The following is a 17,926-nucleotide window of genomic DNA, read 5'->3' as shown; positions in this document are numbered from 1 at the left end:
ATTTTAGTTTTATGAAACATACACCAATTTGTTTACGCTAGCGTTTTGATGAACAAAAACAAATATTTATTTTACACATGCACATTTTCCTTTCTAAATATAATTTGCAATTGTTTTAATATGAGATATGATTGAAAAGTTTGTTTAAGTCCATTGGGTCGACATCTTGAATCATTTTAGTAAATGCAACTACCAACGCTTACATTCTATGATATGAAATGTATCGCCACGCATCAAAGTTAAATGAATGATAAATGTGTTAACATTAACCCGACCAAATGAGTCTCGGTCTGGGAAAACTAGGCTTAAAGCATTTGCGGAAGGGTCGTCCTAGATTAGCCAAGGACGACATTTACCGCCTTAACTGGATTTTCGATTCAAAGGAAAAATCCATAGCAGCGGAACTTGTCGTCCTTAATCAGTTTGATTCTTACGTATTGATAGTTTTATGTCTATGGAATAAAAATAAAAAAACACGAATTTGAAAAAAGACCTGCGTCACTTGGTCAATTGAGGTATGTTTGATTAGTAGTTTGAACGAGCAATAAATTCAACACATATTTGTGTTAATATCTTTTAGGTTTTTATACAAGCAAAACAATGTTATTTTGTGACAAATGCAATGTTTTCCAAACAATATACAAGTGGCGTTGTTATGAACGATTGATCGGTATAAAATGGAAAGTTAAATATGCTTATTTTGATACATATTTCTGCAATTCGTTAAAATGGAAACTATACTTTACTATGTGGTGTTTAGGTTCGGGACTACTTTCTGCATGTGTAGGGACTACTTGTTGTGATGGTCGGGCTACATGCTGCATGGTAGACGAGTAGTCTGAACACAAAATATTGCCATTGTCTCTTTATGGAGATTATCAAGTTTTATAGTATTAGGTGACTGGATTTTTTGCCAGAGTTGAAGTAATGACTGGTCTGCAACTTTTTTGTCTACTAGTAATATACACTGTTTCGTAAAATAATGTTTCATAATATACAATAACAAGACATTTTGTTTTAATATGCTTAGTGAACAATTACTACATATCAGTGGCATAACAATTCATATTTACATAAAAATCTAGTTCCTGATAATAATATAATTAGTTAATTTAAGAAAATAAAAACACGGAAAATGTTTCGTATAATTGTAGACGTGATCACGTCGAACAAACACTCGGACAAACACAGGTATTATTGAAAATTGATTGAACACAATATTATTTTAAAACATTAACAATCAATCGTATTTATTGATTTCGTTTATGCTGTGAACATATTGCTGATGCCACATATATTATTTGATGCGAACAAATACATTCACCTCGGGTTTGATAACGCAACAAATCCGAAAAACGCGGTAATGTGCAAAATAACAAGGGGTAAGGTCCTGATTTGATTTGTTGAGACATCGACTTCACCTGATAAAGGTATGGCAGTTTTCTGTTACTATCATTGGAACATGCACTTAGATGTGCGAAACAAGCATATCAGTGAAATGTGTTAGTTGGTGTAAGTTTGTTAAATGACCATCGTTTTATGACTTAAGTAAGGTTGAACTACGCAAATAAGTGACCATGTAAATATTGTTTATGAAGAAAAAGATCATATTTTAACATATTAAAAATATTGTTTTATTAACAATATGTTCGTGTAATCAGTACTATGCATCGAAATATGAGTGTTATGCATATGCAATAGTAAAAAATAAACGACGTAAACAATAAACAAACATTTTAAAACTGCAGTGTCGTCATAGATTTGCCTCTGAACTCCGTACATACTCATCATGCGACACTCTCCGCTTTCATGGAATTGTACGTGTATAGGAAGTCTCCTCTTAACGAACATCTAGTGTAATCGGAAAGTGTCGCCCTTCATTAGCCTTTATGTACTGCACAGGCCTATCTGGGAGAACACTTAACGCACATGGATTAAGCCCGGTATTTCCATTATGACGCTTATATAGTGATTGCTTTCTCTGAATGTATATACACATTATAAAACACGCACTTTATTTGTTACTAAATCCGTGTTTTACATCATGTTTTAAAATCGCGGAAATAAAATACTTGCGTGCAATGATAAATGCATTTTTGTAAGAAGGGAATCTCTAAGTCATGTAATAAAGTGATGTGCTTTCTATTGATTTCAAAACGTTTCATTAACTGTGTATGTAGATTTTAATTGACAAATCGGAATAATTCTTCCAGTATTTTTGTATTTTTTGTAACAATATTTGTACAGAAAAAAATCATTTTAATTTAATGCAATTTGTTTACAATCGCAGATGTAATAAATATTAATATTTCCCATCCAAATAATATCAATAGTTAGGCACATTATTAAAATAACGCGTGTGTACATAAACAGTCAGATATAAGTGTATGTGCATTAAATAAATTACGTTGTGTCGTAATTGTTGCGAATATCACAATACATTGCATTACTGTCAGGTACAATTCATACATTTGGAAATTACATTAGCATTTTGCCCAATATAAAAGTGAATCTAAGAACGGTCCTAAACAACGATAAATGCCTGGGATTGAAATTACTTAAACATGATAAGTGAATATATCAAATTGCATGTTCATATTGTAATTGACAACGATTAACGCATTCACTTGAAACAACAACAGCTCCGTTTATATTTATAATTCAGTTCATTAATGTCATTGATAAGTGTGAACACATCATTGAAACAATAGGTGTATATGTTTTATTCGAATCAAAAACATGGCCCTCTTCACAAAACGTTATCTGAATGACTTTGGGGATTGTCTCTTCAATACGTGTATGTTGATTGCCTGAAAAAATAGTATCCGACCAATCAACTAAACCACTGGTATAACCCCACTTACGGCTTCTTATCAATTACTTCAGATGAAGCAGTTCAAGCTCCACTATCGTCTTACTCAAGCATAGCAGAGACTATGTGTATGCGATAAAAGTTTGCCGTATATACGGTATTAATAGCAATACATTCGGACCTTCATCAATCATGCCATTGGTTGTTTTTATCCAGGTACACTGATGCTTTTCATCTGTCCCAACGCTGCCATCAGATTTCTCTCTGGAATCATTTTCTGATAATATAGCAGATCACAGTTCGCCCAGTCCTTTTCATAGCAATTAATCCAAGACTGAAATCTTTACGGAGCAACGGGAATTTACCCTGGTAAGATCACGGACCTCGGTGCGATAATTCAATCAAAGTACTGGCAGTACTGGTGTGGCGATGTTTTTGAAGAGGATGGATATAAAAGCATCAATATAAGTGATATATCACCACAATCGTGTATGTGGTACAAAAATTTTGAGTACGAAAATTATTTGGGTGCGAAAATTTTGGGTACAAAAAAATTATGCCATACAAAAATTTGGGTACGAAAAAAAATTGAGGTCGAAAAAATTTGGTTACGAAAAAAAATTGGGGAAAAAAATTGGTATGAAAAAAACAACATTGAGTACGAATAATTTTGGGTACGAACAAACATAAAACATTTGGGATTACGGGGAAGTTGTACCCGTGGAGATCTTGACCCATGCAGCGAAACTGGGAGGCGGGTTACATTTTCGATCAAACCTAAAAATAACTACATTTAGGGTTTTCCAAGCGTAACAGCGTTTGAAGTGCCTCTTGGCAGTTTCGTGTCTGGTTCCTGTCCCGAACTTTTCGATAAATTTGAAAGGGGACTGGAACCAAGCTGCCTTTACCTTTATCAATGAAAATTAGCGAGGTATGCCGATTGAGAAACTTTAGCTTACTCAATCGGACTGGCTCGGTCTTTTACATAGGTCGCCATTGTGAAAAATTTGTTAATGGTATGATAACTTATACGAGCTGCTTCGCTGAAGCAGCTTCGTCAATAAAACGTATAAAATAATTCTTTTAGTTCGTGTTGTCACTTTATGCATCAAAACTTACTGTCCAGCGTCTTTTGAAACTTGTGTGTATATTCTTTTCAAGTGGCCGACATTTTAAAAACATGAACAATTTCATTGGTGAACGCGAAGAGGTGTCTTTACTCCGTGAAGATTTCAAACTTGGATAGAGTCAAATCGTCGACGAGAAGGTCACAGGAGTTGTATATTGTGTTATTCTCTAAAATTTGACCAAGCACTGGTAAAATTATTACAAGATATATACATTTTCAGACAGGAAATTTCTGCGTTTAGTAAGACCGAGCTCATGGAAATCGCTGCACAAGTGATGAAGTACTTGCTGTTCAAAGCGAAGCATCCTATTTTATGGTCATTTTGAGTTAGATACCTTGCCAAATATATTTAACATTGACTTAGTTTTTCAGAGAAGTTAATTTTTTGTTATAACTTGATTATTTTTCATTCAAATTGATTTTTTTTTACTTCTGAATATCATAGCCACATGGTAACCACATGTGTTTTAATACATACTTGCCAGTTTTATAATAAATAACATTTTTATTACTCATCAGACGATGGTTGAACATGGTATAATCTGTAAATATCCGAAAGACGTCCCCTGTCAATATTCATAGTACGTGCACACTTGAAAGGTTTCGTACTTGTTGACACTCCATCATATGCGTTTTCATTCTGACCACATACGTCACTAGCGATATTCAATTTACATTGGCTTGCCGGTACTTGCCGAGTTAGATTGCGGCATAGTTTATCAATAAGCAATTGTATGCTGCCGTCTTATCGAAATGAATATGCGATTTTTCAGTAATAACTGCGTTTTTCTCGCAATTTAACGGAAGCAATATCAGCAAATATTACGCGTGCGTTAATTCTATTTTCAAGACAAACGCTATAGTACGTCTTATTCGGAAAAGCAGCATGTTCTTGTAAATGGTATATAATTAAAAAGAAAACTCCAGAAATATAATCCAACAGTATAATTCAACAAACTTTAAATAAAGACACCGACACTTTGAAGCAACACGTGATATGTAATACGGGTATTCGATAACAACACCGTTTCTATGTTTACGTAAATCGCGGGTTTTATATTAGTCAACTTTGTTTGTACACGCGGACTAGTTTGTGTGTTTTTCAACAAAATATATTATATTCTTGAGTATGTTTCATGCGGAAATTCTAAAATTCAGAGTTTCAAGCAAATTAAAGGTAATGTTCTTTTCCCTCAAAAGAATGAAGAGTAAATCTGTTGTACCAATACTAAATTAGCAAAACGTCAATTAATTTAAATACCATTTAAACAATATAGTGTTTATTAGATAACGGAGACGGAATTATATAACATAGGCAAGCCGTTTGCATAAGTGTGTGATGCTCGTGAGGCGAGAGTTGCGTTAAATTGTTCTTTTGTAAAACTACATCTGTCTTAAACCAAGACAAGTTTCAATAAAACATATACATGAATAATCCTTAAGGAACTCTATCGTCGCATAGGTTGGTAATCAGGACTTAACATAAATTAAGAAAAGAAATGTCGAGGATATGATTCGATACTTATTTCTGATAAATAAAAATTTATGTCTTAAAATTATAGTTTGCAATGGAGAGTCAGAAATTTGTTCTGCTACCTCATTTTTCTACTAATGAGTGTTCAATCAAAAATGAAAGTTTTTACACCTGATACGAACATATATGTGGCATACAATGCACATTCACATTTCTACTGAATTTTGTCTTGGTTGACCAATATTGTTTTGATTATAAAAAATAACGAAACATAAGGTGTGAACGAATAAAAGTGAGCACGTCGAACAAAAGCTTGAAAAAAAGACATGTTATTTTGAATGCATACGTTCACCGAATTTTCAGCAACAACATTCAGTAATATATTAAGAATCAAGTTTCTTCTTTTCTTCGTATTGAAGTCGTTCTAACTTAGCCTTATATAGAAGTCTGAAAAACTAATAACGCGCACATTCACAGTAATGCGCATTTATAGCATTACAGTGCTAAGCTTTGTGTAGAATTATTTAAGTACGTGTTGCAGTATCTTGCATTGAAATGTATCTGTTAGGAATTAATTAACTATATATGCTAATATTGTATGCATAATTCCTGTTAAGTCATTGACATAATGAGCGACCGTTAAGTTTGTAGAAAAACGTGTGTTTTATTATGTGATGTGCGGTATCCACATTTGTTGAAAACACGTGCTGAACTTAACCTATTAATCGTAATAGTTATCAACTCGTTTCATATAATAACCACTTCCGTATTTCTGGACTGTGTCAAGTGCCATTTGTTATGGTTTCACCTGTTATCCTTTGCCCGTGAAAACAATATGCGACCCGTTTTAAACGCTGATTTTAACGTTTTTGTAAGATTGTAGCAATACTTTTATAGATATGTATTCTTCTGACAGCATTTCAAAGTAGTAACATATGTTGTTTTTTTCCTCCAGTTACACGAAAAGTAATGTGTATACACTTATTATTATTCGTTTTGTATTTTTCTGACCATGGGGTTTGGTACATTTGATTTCTTCGTTCTGTTTAAATGTTTTTTTCCACATCGAATATTGAAATACACTACTGGCTAAAAGTGTCATTAGACCAATCTAACACTATATGCTATGTTTATAGGTGTCTGTCGCAACAATTGTTTAGTTTTGGTGTTTTCACTTCATATACACGTATATTTGTTAATGCAGCATCAATATACTAAAACAATATACCGAAAAGAGAAAATAATGCATTTGAATATCAACAGTAGAATTCGCCAGCATGTATATCATGCATGTACGATGAGAATCTAAATTTAGTTTTAGTGCAGATTCGTTCATACGACACAAAGACTTTTTTACTTTTTTTTACGGATCATTTAGATTTCCTGCACCGTTATCTATTCATACGATACTTGAACACTAACTCAGATCCTAATAAAAATACAGTTCCGCTCGTCTTAGAGGACTGGGACAGTCATGTAAAATATCGAATATATTATACATTTTTTATAAACAACTGGAAGCAAGATGAGTTGCAGTTAATTGGTCAGTTACCAAATTTTAACTAACTATTTACACCTGTAAATTCTTTTAAGCTCAATTCAACAGTGAAATACGCCCACAAGTTCACATTAAGATGATGCACAAGGAGTGCTGTGTCCATCATAAAATGGGTTAATTTTGCTAAAAATGCTGGTAAATTTCTAAAAGATATTACGTTTTGGTGACTCATAAACTTGATTTGAAATGCTCAATGTGCTGAAAGTGTCTTCTTTTAATTTGATGATTGTTTGATGATTGATGATTTATATTAAGACTTTGATGTCGTTATAAACAGAGCAGAGTTGTCGTTTGTGTCTCTCAACATACAACAATGGTCACCTCCATGAGAGAATGTTCTATCTCGTGTCAAAACTTGCTTACAGTATCCATCGGCCTGTTTGGCTATTTAGAAACTGTTAGTTATCAATTTAAGTCACATTTTGCTTTGGATATTGTTTTCGAGCATTTTGCGACTTATTGAATGACTATGATACCCGATATCAACATATCACATGGGATTTGCAGATCATTAAGCTGTCCTGAAAACATTGATTACAAAGTCTTTATTCAAATTACTGGTTTGTATTATTTCTTCTTTATATTTTAGTATTTGATATCATTTTTAAGTTAAATGAACTGTGTCACAGTAAAAGAGACATTAAGGCGATTGTGGCCAGTTTGGATCTAGATCAGCCTGCAGTCGCTTGAAAGCCGTTTGCTTAAAAGCGGTTTTCTGACAATAGCAAATAGTTTAATTGGATACTGACTAGACTGTCCTTTCCCTGTGACCTGGCTCAAATAATAGTATTGTCATTAATCAAATGATTTATTTCGAGCATTAATCAAGTGTTTTTTTCTGGTCCCTTCGGATAAATGACCCCAGCACTTTCGTGTTGAGAATTGAATACTGCTTAAGGCGATGCTCGGGGGCGTGAGAGATGTTGCATCTTCCATTATCTCTCATGAACTGACTTAATAATACCGGGTCGGCAATAAATAATTAAATTTTTGGTTTGGTTGCTCTGACGAGAGGCAAAAAAAATCAGAATCTTCCTAAAAGCCTAGCGGGTATAGTGTTGTCTTTGATTGCAGAAGGTTGTGTTGCGGGTTTGATCCCCAGAAGCGACATTGAAAAGTAGCCAACTTTGTTATTAAAAAGGCTGCTCAACCTGATATACTAAGATAATGTGAATTTTCTCTCACAACGTTATGATGGTCATAAGTTTTATTATATAAAAAATCACAGCAGTAGTTAACAATTGGACACTAATTAATGAACGCATCTTTCATTTGTCTTTGACATTTTGAGTTTAACATGGCCTAGATTGAAATATGTGACTTGACTTTACCAGCACTCTTGTGACAGAGCTAAAGTTTAAATGTACCATTGAAGATCACCTAAATCCAGATTCGCTATTATAGAAGTATGGAAAGTTTTAAGGTTGTTACAAGTAAGCAAACATGGGTCATTACCGAGAGGCCACACTAGTAACTGATCTATGACTGTTTGAAAACAAGATAAATCAGTGCCCGATTTAGATTTCATTACATATTCCGATAAAAATTAATTTCAGAAGACTGGTAACAGTTTAACGTTAAAGTTACCAATCTGTCAGACCAGGGCCTTTATTTTGAAATCTAGGACATGCATGGTCAGATTATGTCATTAAAGACTATACATTGTTTTCAAACACATACAAATGTAAACATGTATCTGTAACTAATGTAGATGTTATAAATAGTACAATGCACTAAGTCAGAAGGCATTTGACTTGTCTGCTGGTGCATTGGCACACCAAGTGGCTCTGTTGCAATGGTTTGATGGACTGCTTGGATTTTTAGTTACATTATATATACATGTAGTATATCAATTTGTATTATTTCAAATAGGTTTGCATTTGGTATACTTATATTGATAATATTTACAAAATTTATGTATATGAATGATAAACTTGACTGAAATCATTTCAATGATACTGAAATCATGACAGTACTTTATACTGATAATTATTAAATTATGTTGCTTGATGTAAATCTATATCAAATGAGATCATACTGTTGCTTCAGTGATGAATTTCAGTGATTAAATTAAATCCAAAATGTAAGACACTCCCATCCCTCTCCATCATCGCGCACACCTAAAGGTCCTGCTTTGTACCAATCCAGATCCAGATCCAAAAATATTATAAATAATTATGTATCATGTTGTTTAGAGGGGATGATTTTCCCTCTGTTGTATCATTGTATTGTTTTACGTTTTGACGATGCTGGAACAGCATCGTCTAAGGTATGATAACCATAAAAAAATCTTCACAATGGCGACCTATGTAAAAGACCAAGCCAGTCCGATTGAGATAACTCGATTTTTCTAATCGAAATACCTCGACCTCGTTGATTTTCATTGATAACATTCTCCTAGCAGAGTTGTCGTTCGTGTTTCAACATTCAACAGTGGACGCCCTCATGAGAGTCTCGAGTCAAAACTTTATTACTGCATAAAATGGCTTGTTTCGCTATTTAGAAGCTGTCATTTATGATATATGAATTATTTATTCACTAAATCTCCGCTAATGACAACAATAGATGGAATTCGAAGGATATATTCGATGTGAATGGATCACTTTCTACAACAATGGCTTCGCCCATGAGATACTTGATAACACTCGTGTCAAAACTTTCTTACAGCTTAAATCGGCTTGTTTCGCTATTTAGTAATGCAACAACAAATGGAATTCGAAGGATATATTCAATGTGAATGAAGCACTTTCTGGATCTCGACAGCTTGACAAGGCAAAACTGGCATACTGATTATACTGGTATTTTTAGTTATCAATTTAAGTCACATTTTGCTTTATAAATTTTGTTCGAGCATTTTGCGACTTATTGAATGACTATGACACCCGATATCAACATGTCATATGGGATTTGCATATCACCAAGCTGTCCTGAAATACAACATTGATTACAAACCCTTTACTCAAATTACTGGTTTGTATGAATTCTTTTTTTCTTTTTATTTAAGTAGTTGATATCATTATAGCTCAAATAATTAGACGTAATTTACCGTTTTGTCCATGTATATCTTCCTCATATTTATAGGAGTAGATATTATATTAAAGGGGCCTTTTCACAGATTTTGACATGTTTTGAAGTTAGTCAATAATGCTTTATATTGATAAATGTAACATTGGATCTTAAAAGCTCCAGTTAAAAATCCAGAATAAAATTCTTTAAAAAAAATGTAGTCCGCAGCAGGGCTCGAACCAGTGACCCCCTTAGTCCTGGAGTAAAAACGCATTAGCCTGCTCGACTATTCTGCCAAGTATAAATGGTTGACGTATTTTATAACAAATATAAGCAATCTTCGTAGTTTCACACAATTAAACAGCATCGACATAACTCTCCAAATTATTCAATCGTTTCGCGTTGCAACGCTTTATAATTTTTAAATCGTTAAAAGATGCATATAATGGCTATATTAGACCATGGTTAATGTTCAGTAATACTGTTTGCTAAAAATAACATAACTAAAACGAAAATTTGCGAATCTGATACAACTTTTTTCATTTTTTGACAATTTACCAAAACGTGAAAAGATCCCTTTAAAGTTAAATGAACTGTATCCCAGTAAAAGAGACAGTAAGGCGATTGTGGCCAGTTTAGATCCAGTTCAGCCTGCAGTTGCTTGAAAGCTGTTTGCTTAAGAGCGGTTTTCTGACAATGACAAATAGTTTAATTGGATACTGATTAGACTGCCCTTTTCCTGTGACCTGGCTAATTAAATTCAGAAGCCCGGTAACAGTTTAACGTTAATGTTACCAATTTGTCAGACCAGGGCCTGGATCTTGAAATCTAGGACATGCATGGTCAGATTATGTCATTTAAGATTATACATTTTTTCAAACACATACAAATGCATACAAATATAAATAGTAAAATGCACTACCGGGTAAGTCAGAAGGCATTTGACTTCGGCTTGTGCCTTGGCACACAAGGTGTTTCGGTTGCAAAAGTTTGATGGACTCACTACTTGGATGTGTAGTTACATTATTTACAGTATATCAAACAGTATTGTAACGAGCCGAGCGGTTCTTCTTTTTCTTTTCCTTGATGCAATGTGGTAGTGGGCCTACTTCGATGTCAAACCGACATTTTATATATAAACATTTTAAATGAAATCTGTTAAAACTAAATAAACTGAAGATAATATACTTAGTCATTTAATGACTCTCAAATAATAATTATAATAAACAACCAAATAAAGTTCAGCAAATTTTTATTATAAACTAACTTGCATCAAGAATACAACATCAATCCATTCAACAGTTATCATAAATAATACAATCCTCAAACTCACATTTACAATACTCAATCAGTCTTAAAACTGTACGATAAAATATCCCTATACCTTAGTCTTAAATCTTATTCAAAAACTCTATTTTATGCAAAGATATGAAAAATGTTTCTAACTTACTTTTAATGAAAATGCCTAAAAATAATATTTATTAGAGAAAACACTAGTAATGAGAATGTGCATTTAATTCCATAAAACAATCAGAGTCCACCACTGTGAAATTTACAGAGCTTATATACTAAGGCTCCGAGCAGGTCCGAGCCTTGCGCGGTCATAACATTAATCCGAGCAATAACTCAACCGCGCACCATCCGCGCATCTTCCGAGCGTAACCGATCACCTAAAAAATAAACAGAGTTACCGCCTTAAGTTTAAACAATAAAATCTTCATTAAAATGACTGGAAATGTTTCTTTAAGTATAATAATAAGGTTTAGAACATATAAATACACATGACTGTAATTATTTGATAAAAATCAAACCTCCCGCATGATGAAGAAATGTACTGCGAAAATGCAAGATAAAACCGTCTGCTGAAAGTTTGACAGAGGTCGTCAATGTACACTACCCATAATTCAACAAAAAGGTCAAAAGTCACTTCCTTTAAATATGGCGTCTATCCAAACATGTGATTGTAGTGACCAACAAAAATTAATTTTACACTGATATGAACCATACAAACGGTAAATTAAGCATAGTAGATATTGATAATAAGAAGTTTAGTTTTGAATGCAATAAGAAATTACACTTGACATAGAGTTAAAATGTAAAACATGGTCATAAAAACAAACATGTACTCGTGACCGCTTTAATAAAAATGTCAACATGGGGTCATGTCATTACCCCCTCCTTAACATTAAAGGTCCCTCTTTAATGCCTAAAAACATTTAAACTCATGGTTACACACACATATATATATAACAATTTTTAAACTTTAACAACAAAGTCCAACATCTTTAAAATAGTTACAAAATGTCAACACCAACTTTTTGCACTTAAAAGAAAAAATTAGATTTTAATTTAAGCATCTTTAAATTCACAATACAATTACAATACTTATTATCATCTAGATATAAAAGAGATCACTTATTAATAGCACAGGATCCAAATACATAAAATATTAGCGTAGTATATAGAAATGTCTGTGATCAAATCTTACAAAGTTAAGTTTTATTATTATTTATTAATTACTGTGATACTATTTAATTATTTTACACTAACTATCAGCACTGTGATAAATGTTCATTGACATTATTTTACAATTTTCTCATTTCCGGTACAATGGACTGCGATCCCGGTTGTAGTGGTTGCCATTTTCTTTGCGCCACTGTGGCCGTCTGTTCTCTTTGTGGTCCTAATGGCGACTGCGCTCCCTGATCCCCTCATCGATTCTCCGCTGTGGGACCTCAGTTTGAATCGTGGGCTGTGTCACTGGAACGGCATGAGGCATCTGGACAGGCTGTGCACGCATAGATGTGATGGCTCCCGCAAGATTGATCATGGTCATGGCCAACTGCTGGTTTGTGGTGCCCTGTGTCTCCAGCTGGCCCTGAATACCTCGCAGCATGCCCTTAATGATTTCCATATTTCCATCTCCTTCATTATTTGACGACAGCCTTCGCATGAAGTGTTGCTTGAAGAGGATGATGACGATGAGGAGGAGGCATCTGATTTGTTTCCCTTCAGCTGTCTGCACTCCTCGATAGTTGGGAGGCTGTCCAGGATTGCTGGAGATGGTGCTGCGATTTATACTAATGGCGTAATTGCCTTTGGCCTAGGTGTTTCCAGCCTCGCTGCTGTTGTTTCAGGGGTGTGAGGTTCTGGTATACATTGCTGTACCTCCATAATGTTGTCCAGAAAGTCCAATACGTCTGGGAAGGTGATTTCCACTGCCCGTGACAGCGTGTCTTCAGCCACTGGAGCAACATCCCTTGGTTCTACTGTGTATGGGTTTGGATTCCTTATAAGGTAGCTTTCGCTATCCTCCATCCCCTTCTCTTGTAGCAACATCCTGTGCCGAGGGAAATTGGTGACATGCCGCTGTAAATCCTCAAGCTGGAAACAGCGGAAAAGACACAGCGTGCAATGAAATGGCGGTTGATCAAGCGAAAGGTGTTGGCGAAGAAAGTGATCCATGATCCGGTACCGGGGACCGACTCTCTCCTCACCAGTCACATGGTAGCAGCGTAGACACTGATACCGTTTCCAGTCGTTCCAGCCATGGCCTGACTTCGTCTGGTCTTCCATGATTCTAAAACGGAAGATTGAATTTACTCTAACCACTGTATAGTAACATTTTGCATTAAATCTGTTACATATGCAGTATCTGGACTGAATAGTTGCTCGCTCTTTAAGTCCTCTCTTCTCTCTCTCTCTCTCTCTCTCATTCTCTCTCTCTCTCTCTCTCTCTCTCTCTCTCTCTCTCTCTCTCTCTCTCTCTCTCTCTCTCTGTACTACTTCCAATTTTCTCACCCCGTTTGCACCAGCAAACATCCTGTCAGCTACTCCTTATAATATTAATACGCAAACTGTATTACTCTCATACTGCTCTCCGCAATACTGTACTCTCCCATAAACATATATGATTTCCCTATTTATCCGAAATGACTCCTCTAAAACCTCTCTCATTCCTCCTTTAATTCATTTTTTCTCGCCAAAAATCATTATATCACAGAATTCTTGTTTTTTTACTTTTTACAAGTGCCTTTATAACAGCTTCACATTAATTATATTTTGAAGTACTGGTCCCATATATGCAAATTAAAACATCTGATTGAGCATTGTTTACAGCATTGAAACACATTATTAATGGCGCAATAACACAGTATAGTTGCAGCAAATACATATCCCCTGAAGTACACATCAAAATATGGAGTGATATTTCCATTACAAACTGGCATTTATAAACATCTTCATGTGATTATGAAGAAACTGTATCGTACATGACATCCATAAAATAGCAAGTTGAACATCAAAACAAACAAAACTTGTACTTTACATCGCATCTGTAAACTTGCATGAAATTTGTAGAACCTATATCTAGCAATCATCTATATACAGTACAAAATGTCAAGTATTTGAACATCAAATTGTTATGAACATTCAAAATCACATTATTCCTTATTCATCTTGAGTTTTCTTCTTTCAGTTTGCAGCCACTTTGGTGCGTTGATGCCCTCATACGTCTTCAACTTGTTGTGATTGACGACTTTTTCTTTTTCATTGCGATTCAACAGTATTCTGAAGTTGACGTTTGACAGCGACTTCTTTACAACAAAAGGGCCTTCGTTAGACATCTCCAGTTAATGTGTAATCCCAGGTTTCCGAGACTCTTCAAGAAGCCATATAAAGTCTCCAGGCTCGTATGAATGCACACATTGTCTTTTGTCATATATTTCTTTCTGCCTCTTTGTTGCTACAGATAAATGTTCCCTTGCCACCTGGTGAGCGTGGTGCATCTTTTCTTTAAGTGCTGCAACATAATCAACATACGACGTGGTTTCTTCGCTGTTGGGGTTCCTGCTTAATACCAGCTCTGACGGGAGTCTCACTTCTCTTCATATCATTAAAAGGTTTGGTGTCATGCCAGTTGATTCATGGGGTGTCGTCCGGTAGGCTGCAGCTAGACATCCTTTTGTTTTTGTCCCACAGAGGTATGCCTTGATCATTCTTACCAGGGTTCTGTTGAACCTTTCTGCCTGTCCGTTCCACTTGGGGTCCTTAGGGCTGGTTCGTATCTTCTCTATCTCGAGAATTTTGCATAACTCTCTGAAAACTGAACTTTCGTAGTTCCGCCCGTGGTCGCTAAGTATTGATAACGGACATCCCCACATAGCAATGAAATCATTGAGAATCCTTGACGCACAAGTTTCTGCTGTTTGATCAGGAACAGCTAAATTTTCTTCATACTTAGAAAAGTGATCTGTCAACACAAGAATATATCGGTTTCCCTGACTTGTCTGTGAAAAAGGACCCAGATAGTCTGTTGCTAAAATATCCATTGGAGCGCCTACTTTAATTGTACCAAGAGGTGCTCTGGGTTTCTTTGGTGGTATCTTGTCTGATGCACACGTATCACAATGACGGACATATAGCTCAATAATCCCTTTCATCCCATACCAATAGAAATTCTGTTTAATGCGTTCACATGTTTTCTTAACTCCAAAGTGCCCTGCTATTATTGTTCTCAAATAAGACTTCCTTCCTGAGACTGTGTGGTACTATAAACTGCCAAAATTCTCAAGTTTTGTTCTGCTTTATGAATCTTTTATACAGTAATCCATCTCTAACTTCCAATGTGTCCCAGAGTAACGAATATTGACTTGATGCAGGGCTCATTGATAGCAACTCTTCTCTTGTGATTTTGGTGTCTTTACTTTCCGCTTGTAGTATAGGTCCAATGTCTGTATCTTCGTTTTGTAATTGAATTAATTGTTTAGTTGACCGCCCTCCTATTGATGCGAAAGACAATACTTGAGAAATTATTATCTCCCTTTTACTTGTATCGTCTGGTGCTTAAGAGGTACTTGGTAGGTTACTGAGTATCTCGGTCATTGTTGACTGCTCTAACTGTATTGGACTCTTTGGAATCATTGTTTGGTACCAGTGTACTCTCTTTTCCTAAGATCTTTGCATACACTCCCGATGCAATCATGTTGTGTGAGCGCCGGATACACTTTCTGCATGGTCCACATTTTAAAATCTCATAAGTGTCCTGCTCCGGACATGTACAATCTTTCGGGTTTTCACACCTAGACAAAGCATCACAGTGTCCCTGTTTCTTTCCGGGTCTATACTCTATTGTAAAATCATAGTAGGAGAGAATTTCAATCCATCTAGCTATCTTGTCTCGAGGTTCTTTGAGTTTGAACAACCATGTTAAAGCTTGATGGTCACTCCTTACCATGAAATGTCGGCCTTGTAGATACTGCCTGAAATATTCTACAAAAAAAACGTATGGCTAGTAATTCTTTTTCTGTAATGCAGTAGTTTTTCTCGGCTTTGTTTAAAGCTCTACTTGCATACGCTATCACTCTATCTCTGTCTCCTTGTACTTGATGTAAGACTGCCCCAATCCCAAGGTTACTGGCATCTACATCTATTTCAAATTCTCCGCCATCATTCATTGGGTACCCCATGATTTCTGGGCTGATCAGTTCTCTCTTGAGTTCTTCAAATGACTGCTGACACCTGTCATCCCACTTGAACTTCTTGTCTTTCTTTGTCAATTCCGTCATCGGCTTAACTTTGCTTACAAAATATTTCACAAACCTCCTGTAGTATGAACCCATGGCTGTGAACAGCCTTACTTCTTTTGCATTCTTTGGTACTGGCCATTCTACTACTTTTGCAATGTTTGCAGGGTTTGGCCGAACTCCCTCTTTTGAAACAATGTGTCCCAAGAATACCACTTCCTCTTTTAACATCTCACATTTGTCTGGGCGCAGCTTGAGTCCTGCTGCCTCCATTCTCTCTAGAACTTGTTGAATTCTTTCCATATGTTGCCTGAAGTCAGAGCCAAACACGATAATATCATCAATATAGATCAGACAGGTTTCCCATTGCAATCCTTGTAATGCTAACACCATAGTTCTTTGAAAAGTACTAGCCGCTGAGTTTAGACCAAATGGCAGTCGGAGCATTTCAAATTGTCCATACTTGCACACAAAGGCACTCTTTGGGATGTCCTCTTCCTCAAGTGGGATTTGGAAATATCCACTTGTGAGGTCAAAAGTACTAAATAAAGTGGCATTTGCAACTGCATCTAATCAATGTAGTACCCGGGGGATAGGGACACCATCTGGTTTGACTAGTTTATTGACCTTTCTGTAGTCAACGCACGGTCGTACTGCCCGTTTTTCTTCTTGACAAGTACTATTGGACTTGCCCATGGAGATGTGCTTTCTCTGATGACTCCCTTGTCTAGAAGCTCTTGTATAGCTTTCTTTTCAGCATCAGCAAATGCCATTGCCACGCGTCTTGGTTGCTGTATTAGAGGTGCTGCATTTCCTGTATTGATGGAATGATCTGTTAGGTGGGTTACACCAAGGTCAAGGTCATCTTTGGAAAAACTATTTTTGGAGCGGCAATTTAGTTTTGCAATTTCTAACTTTTCTTCAGGACTCCTATTTTTACATGCATTTTTATACATACTTTGTAAGTGGCTTGGCACCTCAAAGCTCTTCTTGGTGTTCATCTCTGTGGCTCTTGTTATTGTAGGCTCTTCTTGTTTGATAGTAACTCTTCGTACGCTTATAAAGTTGCCTTCCTCGTCACTATGCTCTTTTTCTACTACTGTCCTTTAATATGGTCTATCTTTTCTGCTTGCCATATAATGGTGTCTTGTTTTATCGACCAACTTGTAAGAAAAGGGTTCAATATCCTGATTTTGCATGTCGGTGCAGTATTGATGTCAACCAAAACAGATGCCATGTGCATAGGTTATGTCTCTTTGAAATGATCTGTTGCTTCTATAATGAGTTCTGTGTCTTGCATGAGGTCGTCACTTTCTAATCTGTCTATCATGACATCTATTATGGCCTGGCTCTGTCCGGGTATGGTATAATTATCTGCAGCTCGAACTTTTCTGATTTCTTTTTTCAGGCCTATTTGAATACA

Source organism: Dreissena polymorpha, chromosome 2 (assembly GCF_020536995.1).
Source record: "Dreissena polymorpha isolate Duluth1 chromosome 2, UMN_Dpol_1.0, whole genome shotgun sequence".
NCBI lineage: Eukaryota > Metazoa > Mollusca > Bivalvia > Myida > Dreissenidae > Dreissena > Dreissena polymorpha.
This window is presented reverse-complemented; position numbering follows the sequence as displayed.